At 42.3% G+C, this 8,269-nt stretch overlaps 1 protein-coding gene across 4 annotated transcripts in view; it reads right to left on the bottom strand.

Moving 5' to 3' along the window:
* CGNL1 (cingulin like 1) overlaps positions 1–3,028 on the bottom strand; it is a 48,256-nt gene extending 45,228 nt beyond the window's left edge. For 3 of the 4 annotated variants that reach the window (XM_015872418.2, XM_015872417.2, XM_015872412.2), the window contains exon 1: positions 2,915–3,028. The gene's annotated coding sequence lies outside the window, so the exon portion shown is untranslated. Of the gene's footprint in view, positions 1–2,076; positions 2,191–2,914 lie in introns of those variants that run through there. The other variant, XM_015872413.1, reaches the window with a different exon arrangement.
* Between the last annotated feature and the right edge of the window lie 5,241 nt (positions 3,029–8,269).

The raw sequence follows: 8,269 nt of genomic DNA on the forward strand, positions 1-8,269 counted from the left end.
GTAGACACTACATGAGGCTGAAGGCCATTTTGTACAATTGGGCTCAGGTACTTGATATTAACAGACACATTTTCGTATTTTCAACACAGTAAAAAGGTGAGATAATGACAAAATACCACTAAGACGATGTATTCAAAAAAAGCAGAAATGGTAAAACACCAGGCTAACAATGAAACAATGCTGCACTACACTGGGGTCATTTCTCACATCTGCAGAATTATTAGACCTTCAAATCCTTAAGGTTGGTATTTTTATACAGGAATCTTCCCAGTGCAGTCCAGACTTACCAAACCACATGCAGCGAGGTTTGCAAAAACATTCAACTCATGCTGCTTCACAACAATTTAAAAACTCAAGTTTGAGGTCATGCCACTTCATCTACACCTTTCAGATTACACTGCAGGCTCTAGTCAAACCAGTTTCACCAATACTCCCAGAAAGATCAACTTCCTATTACACAATGCAGAAGAAGAAACAGACTACTACTGTCACCAACTCTTTGTTTTCTGCCTTGTCATCTTTTTACTGTGGTAGAATTCCTCACATGCGATCCATCACTGCACCACATACCATTATTACTATGAGTTAAATTCCATATCTCTGGTATACACCTCACCAAAGGAAACTTCTGTGTATTCTCAAACATTTTATTAGCGATAGTGAGAACCTAATACTGCAATTAACAGACACTGAAATAAATTGGTTTGCCTGTAGGCAATTCAGGCAGCCCAAGCCAATCTCTATGGGATATTACCACAAATTCTGTACAGAATCACAGAATGACCCGGGTTGGAAGGGACCTCAAGGATCATGTAGTTCCAACCCCCCTGCCTAGCAGGGCCACCAAACATACACAACTGTACACAAACAGATTAGCAATGAAAGCCCCTCCCTCCTCATGACTATCAGAACATTATGGACATTTGCAAAAATAATCCTTTCTAGTGGGTTTAGAAACAATTTCATCTGCAATTCAAGGTACGCATCAACCAACTAGGACTTCTTTTTGTCTATTAATACATATGGAAAACAATTCTATTTTAAATGTATGCAACTAATCAGGTTTTTAAAAGAACTTACAGTGTTAACCTATAAAAAAACATTTTCCTCTACTAATAATTATCATTTATTACGTGAAAGGTGATCCATCTTAACATCACATGTGAATTTTAAATCAAAGTAACAAAAACTGCTTCCTAATGCTACACTGAGTTTTTCCATTTAAAGTCTGTAAACAGACACACAGAGAAAAGCACATCTTCCAAAGAGTTTATGTGCGAGTAGAGCAGACTGTGTCCCAGGGAAAGAATAACGTGCAATAGAAGTATTACAGCTCCCACTAGTAACATGACACATTTCTTTATCTCCTTGGTACAACACACTGCCTATCACCCCGCTAATGGCACAGCTCAGCACTCTATGTGAAGGTTTGCATTTGTCTTTCTCCAAAACAAAAGACCTGAGCTCTAACTTACACTCTAATTTCATTTTTAAAGCAACAACAAAATCTTATTAGCTGCATGATACACCTCTTACACTATTCTGCAGTAACCAAACCTGGCTTAGCATATAGCGTGTGTACACGGCAATTTATTCTGGGTGAGGAAAAGAATTCCATCTCATAATGACACGTCTAGAAAATATAATTGTTAGCAAAACAAGTTCTCACAAACCACCTGGAAAAATTAATCAGTATTTTGGTTTTGCCATTTTAATTACATTTTTCTAGAAGTTTTAAAGGTCTGTTAAAACTTGCTCTATAGAGAACCTTAACTGTGAGCCTTGTGACAGTTTGTTGTCAGAATAAACACCAGACATTCAATTCATATGGATATCATCTGTAATGATACCGCAAATCACCGTATCCTACGGGGTTTCTGATTCATCTACAGGATTCATCTTGTGAATGTATGCAAATAAACGTTCAGATAAATAGAACCATCTTCGAGGATAAGTTTCCACTATTCTTACCTTGGTAATTAGTTCAACCCTACTGCAGTGAACTTAAAAAACTATTTGGCTTTAAAAGAAAAGAAAAAAGAAAACACAAAGAAATGGACACTAAAGCAAACTTACAGGCAAAAGATAAAAGCCGTACAGCTATTCTTTTGTCAACGGCAGATGCTTAATCCAAATTCACCACAAAAGCTGTAGGGCAGCACTGACCTCCCGGCAGAGTTGTCACCGGACGGCAGGGATATGAACCACGTATCAGATGCAAAGTTAATGGGGCAGCGCAAATGGCTGAAGTGCCTCTCGGAGCCTTTCCCACGGATGCGAACACACACAAGGCGGACACACCCTTCGGAACAAGACTCCAATTTGCGGAGTACGACGGAGCCGAGCCCGTCGGAGTCGAACCGAGCGCCCCCTGCTCAGGAATGCGGGGAATCCCGGAGGAATGCACGCGGGCACGGCGACCTGCCCACTTGCCGCGGCCCAACGCGCAGCGCCCGCTCACCTGAGCGCGGGGCCCGCAGCAGCACCGCCAGCAGAGGCACTGCAGCCCCCGCCCGGCCCGGCAGAGACCCCTCCCCTTCAGAGCAGAAAAGTTCAGCGCTCGCCCGAAGCGCTTTTCCCGACAGCCGCCGTCCCCGCGGCCCGCTGCCATCGCGCCCCTCCCCGCTCGCCGCGCTGCCCCGAGGGGCGCCGGGGGGAAGGAAGGCCCGGGGCTCCGCTGCGAGGCACGGCCGAGCGGAGAGCCGCACCGTGCCGCCCTCACGGCGCCCCTGGCCTTCGGAAAGCGCCGCGCTTAACGGAGCGAGGACGGGGGACGCCAGCGACCCGCGGGGAGCCCGCTCCGCTCACGTCGCGCTGCCCTCCGCCCGCCCCGTCTGCCCCGCGAGGAGATCCGGGCGACTCCGTGCCGTCTCCCCCCGGTTCCCAACACCCCCGTCTCCACCGCTTTCCTCACCGTCGCCCTCTCCGACAACTCCGAGCCGCTCTCGCCGCCGCCCCCGTCCAGTCCCGCTCGCCGCCGGAGCCGAGCTCGGACTGCCCGCCCCTCCTGCGGGGGAGGGGGTGCCGGGCCCGCCGGGCCGCGCCGCGCTGCGCCGGGGAGGAGCCCGCGGGGGCGCTCCCTCAGGTGAGCGAGGGGCTGCCTCGTCCCGCCCATCGCCTGAGGGGAGCGCGGCCAGCGGGGGGCTGACGAGGCGTTGGCACGTCTGTACAGCGCTCATACTTAGTTCGGCCAGCGGCAAACGGTGCCGGGACGAAAGGGGGCGGCTGGAACGGCCCTGTAGAGCGGCAGCACAGCCCCGGGCCCAGGTACCGTCAGCTCGAGGCTGCCTGTCAGCCGGGCGTTGTTTTGCCGCGCGGTGCGGGGGCGGAGGGAACTGCTGAGGCAGCGCGGGATGGGGCGGGCAGCGCGGGGCTGGATGTGGAGGTGAGCGGAGCAGCGCGGAGCCAACAGGGCGGCACGGCCGTGTTGAGAGAGACGAGATACCGGTGCCTCTGAGCGCACCTCGGCTGTCAGCATTGCGAATGGTGCTCACTGCCTCTAAAGTTAGACCGGAGCTACAACAGGTTGTGGATTCCCTTATGCAGAGTGACACGAAACAACGAGGCTCCCTTGACACGTGTGTGAAGAAAGGCCACGAGCTAAGGAGCCAAGGTTTGCGAGTATGTCATTAAAAAGGAAGACAAACAAACAACAACAAGCACCACTGCAAGTCCCTGTAAGCACATCACAAGAACTGGGCCTCACTTATTCTTTTTTTCCACAGCCAGAATGTTGTTTCTCACAATATTATTTGTATGGTAAGAAAAGAAATGCTTATAGCAACTGTATGGGGGAGTGGGGGAGGAAGGTAGATTTGTGTCAAGGGCATGGGGAGAAACGTGCAGGGCAGTGAGCAGCGAAGGAGGAATTCAGTGTATAAACAAGGAAAGCCACTTGCAGAGCTGTTCTGCTGGAGGCGTGTGGATAAGCACACATCCTCCTTCCAATCCAGCTGTACCTGAGGTCACTGCTCCTCACATTTCTGCCAGAGCTGCTCTACTACATCTGACGTGTCTGCAAAAAAAAAAACTTAGCTCCTTTCATTGAGGTTTCCAACATGTACACAAGGTTTATCCCATCAGCCCCCAGCTGTAAAACTGAGAAACAAGGAGTGGGAAAGAAACAAAAGTAGTTAAAGTGTCTTTCTCAGAGTTACACGAACTATGTGACAGTTGCTTGTCAGATACATGTGCTGTGTTTCACTAGAATTACGAAGAAATAAGCCAATAGTTTGTTCAGCTTGTTACTGTAGTTCTGTAATGTTTCAAGGAATCAAACTTAATAATCAACGAAATTCTTCAGTCAAGGGGTTTGAAAACTTAAGGTTATCGTTAGAGGTTAATTAAACTTGCTCATCATCAGTTATACAGTGATTCATTGCCGTTGCACTTAGAAGCAAACCAGGAAAAAAAGCACAAAATATTCAATTATGGGACTAGCACAACTGCTAAAACTCTTATTTAGACAGTGAGTGTCCTGCCTAGACTGAGATCTTTGGCTGCATATGAATTCAATAATAAGATAAAATCACACTGAAGATAGAGTTAGGTCATTTACAGAATATCATCTCAGCACAGGCTACCATTTCCTTTCCCACCCTCAACCACCAACTTTTCTCTTCCTTTCTTTTCAATAAAAGCGTTGCTCCTTGTTTACAAATCTGGCTCGACACGATGATTAATGTCTCTGCCAGTCCAGGCAGTGTGTCATCAGGCAGTTGTGAAATACTACACAAAATGGAGTATGCAGCTAAAGCAAAAACAAACAGAAATGCTCTAGCTTGTGTTGTAGACGAATTCCAGCTGCTGGCTGCTCCAGCACACCTCGAGAATTGCACAGTACTCACTAAATTCAGCTCTCCTTCCTCACTGAGTCAGACTGTAATGAAAGCTTGGTGTTGTAAGTGCCATGCTTGGCCTCCAGCAAGGTGCACCTCTATCTCTTACTATTCTACTACCCATTGAACTGAATTATGACTTTTTATTATAGTCCCCTGATTTCTTTGTTGGAAAAAATCCAGTAAACACACTGGAGAAAGGTATATAAGCACTTTGAAGCACTGCTTCTGATTCATCTTTTACACAATTACATATTTACATTTTTTCTCATTATTTTAAAAGTCTTGACATCTGTTGCTTAAGAAATGGCAATTATCCCTGATATTACTGTATTCAGTAAGATGTTTAATAGATATTTTAGCTTATTTCTTATTGAAGGAAGCACTGGCTTAAAAATTCTGGCCTTTTTTCTAGTCCCTACCTTTATTTTCACTGTCTCGTTTTCTGTAAACATTTTGTCTTCAGCACAGTGCTTACAGAGTTGATTCTAAAATTATATCTGTATTTGTTCTCAACCATTTAAACAAACTTTACAAGGCTTTTTTGTGTTACATGAGCGTGGAAACATGCCCTTTTGTAAAATGAGACCACTTTGCTTTGCATGAAACACCAATAGCAGCTGTATTTTAAATACTGAATGTACTTTGGTATTAATTTCTTTCCAGAGGAGGAATTGGGTTATTTGAAGAAGCTTAATTTCATACTTATACTAAATGTTTTTTGATGTATGGCCTCTGCTTCTTCCAAACACAAATATGGGCAGCTCTTGTTCTTCCATCTTTCTTATTTTCTTCCTCTCCTCTTAGTGTTATGCTGGTTCTTTGGAGGATTGGTTGGTGTTGGGTGTCTTTGTTTGTTTGTTTTTGTTGGCTGGCTTTTTATTTTTTCATCCTCATCTTTTACTTTTGTCATCTGTTATTCTCCCATATGCAGCTGTTGTGGAACTGCTTATACAACACAGAGCACTGAGTTCCTTCTGCTTCTAACCCAGACTCACAATGTGGAGAGGTGTGTAAAAATATTCTAAAGAAAGCCTGAATAATCTCATCCATTAGGGCAGCTATCCAAGAACATATTTACATTCCAAGACTTTTTGTCATAGGACTGTAAAATGTGGTAAATAAAACGTCTAAAGTAATAGATGGAATTGTAGAGAAGGAAAGGAATATTTTCAGATGTTCTCAAGAGAGGAAAATGCAAGTTTTTAATCTATATTAGCTAATCCCTGGGAAGGAAAAAATTAATAAGGGAAGGGAAAATTTAATCTGTAATTTGCCACTGTAGAATTATGTTTCACTTCAGTTAGCTGAAGTTTGTGAATACTCTTCCTACTGGCTATAAGACTATACAAGTGATCTTATGCACACAGAATTAAAGGGTGAGATACAAAGGTGTCAGTGGAAAGTGAAAAAAAGACATTGCTGACAGGAAAATACAAAAAAGCTTTGCTGCATATAACATGCTAGTTTCAATATTAAAACATAAATTAACATGTTGTCTAGTAATTAAGTGAATTATTAGTACTGATATGAACTTCAACTGAAGACTGCGGACGCTTCTGCATTCAGCCATCATAAGACTCCCATTCTTCTCCTTTGACAACTGTTGGCTACATTTAGCCTTCTTCCCTCTCCTTAATGATACCAACCTTGTTCAAATAATCCTTCAAAAGTCAAAAGTTTTTCCTGTACTAGTGTACTAGTGAGTGCATCTACATTAAAGTTCCAGACATGCTGTAATATTACCTGTTTTCCTGTTGTCTACATAGCTCTGCTTGGACAAGTCCAACCTTCTACCTTCTAGCAGTCAGCCACACCCATGGTGCAGAAGCAGGCTGTTTTTTAGTGGGTAGCTCTCCATTCTGCATGAATAGTCAAAGCTAGTAATCTAGCGGCATTATCAGTGTATTTATTTGATCGTTTCAGTCACCGTATTCATAAATGTTGGTTAATTTATCACATAAATAGCATTACAGGTTCTTAAATGGCTCCAATGCTCTTTATGGAGGTAGCTCTCAAGTACTCTTTCTCTTATCTATTTTATAATTATGCCCTCAGTATTAGGACATAGTGAAAGACTTTAGTGTGCTCTGTACAGATACACAGCCTTATTAAAAATTATTTGCAATTGAAGTAGATAAAATATTTAATCACAAAGAAAGAATACAAAATTTAACAGTTCTGTCCTTCATCCTGGAATAATATTCCTATGCATAACATCACAGAAACTTAATCATGTTTTATGTACTTGAAATTTAGCTTGACATAAATATTTACAAAATTAAGTTAAATATTTTTAAGATTAACATCCAAAATTACATTCTGGAGACTGAATATTGTCTGTGTTACTCAGAAATACTAATCTCAAGTCTTACTTATATTTATTTAAGTAGTTTTATTTTGTTTACAGTTTATATAAGAGATTATCTTGTTTCAGGGTATGTAAGCAGTTTAAAACATATCTGGTCTACTAAAGAAATGAAAAGCAAAAACAATTCTCATATTTTAAAATGCATGTTGAAATAGTAGGATGAAGTTCTTTTTAGCTTAACGTACCTACGAATTGCTCTGTAAATCATATAAGGATTTACATCATATTCAGCTGTCCTGAAGATGTGTGTATGCCTTTGCTATTAACAAGCCCAAAGTCTAAAGTAGCATCTGATTGAAAACCTTTCAACCTAAGGATTTTGCTATGTCGGCAAGTGTGCTTTTATGGTGTTGTACAATAGCACCACCTCGTGGGCTTAAGCATTTTAACAGCTCAGCTGCTTTGACAAACGTGCATCTGATTAACATGAGGGGGAAAAAAATCATCTTTAGTACTCTTTAAATTGTTTTTTATCTCTAGCTGCTCTTCTTAATCAGATGAAGGATGATAATGTTGGTAGTTTTGTGAAGCAGTGTTTTAGAAGAGATATAAACATTTCAGAAATGTCCTATATAAGAAACATTATGCATATACTCACAAAGATACCGGTTCTTCTATTTTAGAGGTTACTAATCACTCCTGATTCTCATGATCTTAATGTTCGTCGTTAATGCGCTGAAGATGAAAAATATCAGCATCTTTGCAAGTTTAGATAAAACCCATAAAGGACATGTTAGGAAAGGACTGGAATATTCACCCTTCATAACTTTGTCTTGTCAAGAGTGATGCAAAAAACTGCTTAAGCATGTGCTTAAATTAAATTGCCTTCTTCAATCTCACTCATTTCAATGTGACATAAACAATTATTCAAATTTAAACATGGAAAATAAGTTCAGCATATCACTTGGAGACTGAATTGGGGAAAAATCCAGAGGTTTCCATGATGAAGCAGGATCTGTCCTTGATATTTATACCAAATCTACTTGTACTCAGCAAGGCTTCAAGCACTCACAGAGATTTGTTTATAAAGATTTTACACTTAACTGATAACTAGTTTTCA

Source organism: Coturnix japonica, chromosome 10 (genome assembly GCF_001577835.2).
Source record: "Coturnix japonica isolate 7356 chromosome 10, Coturnix japonica 2.1, whole genome shotgun sequence".
In the NCBI taxonomy this organism is placed as follows: Eukaryota; Metazoa; Chordata; class Aves; order Galliformes; family Phasianidae; genus Coturnix; species Coturnix japonica.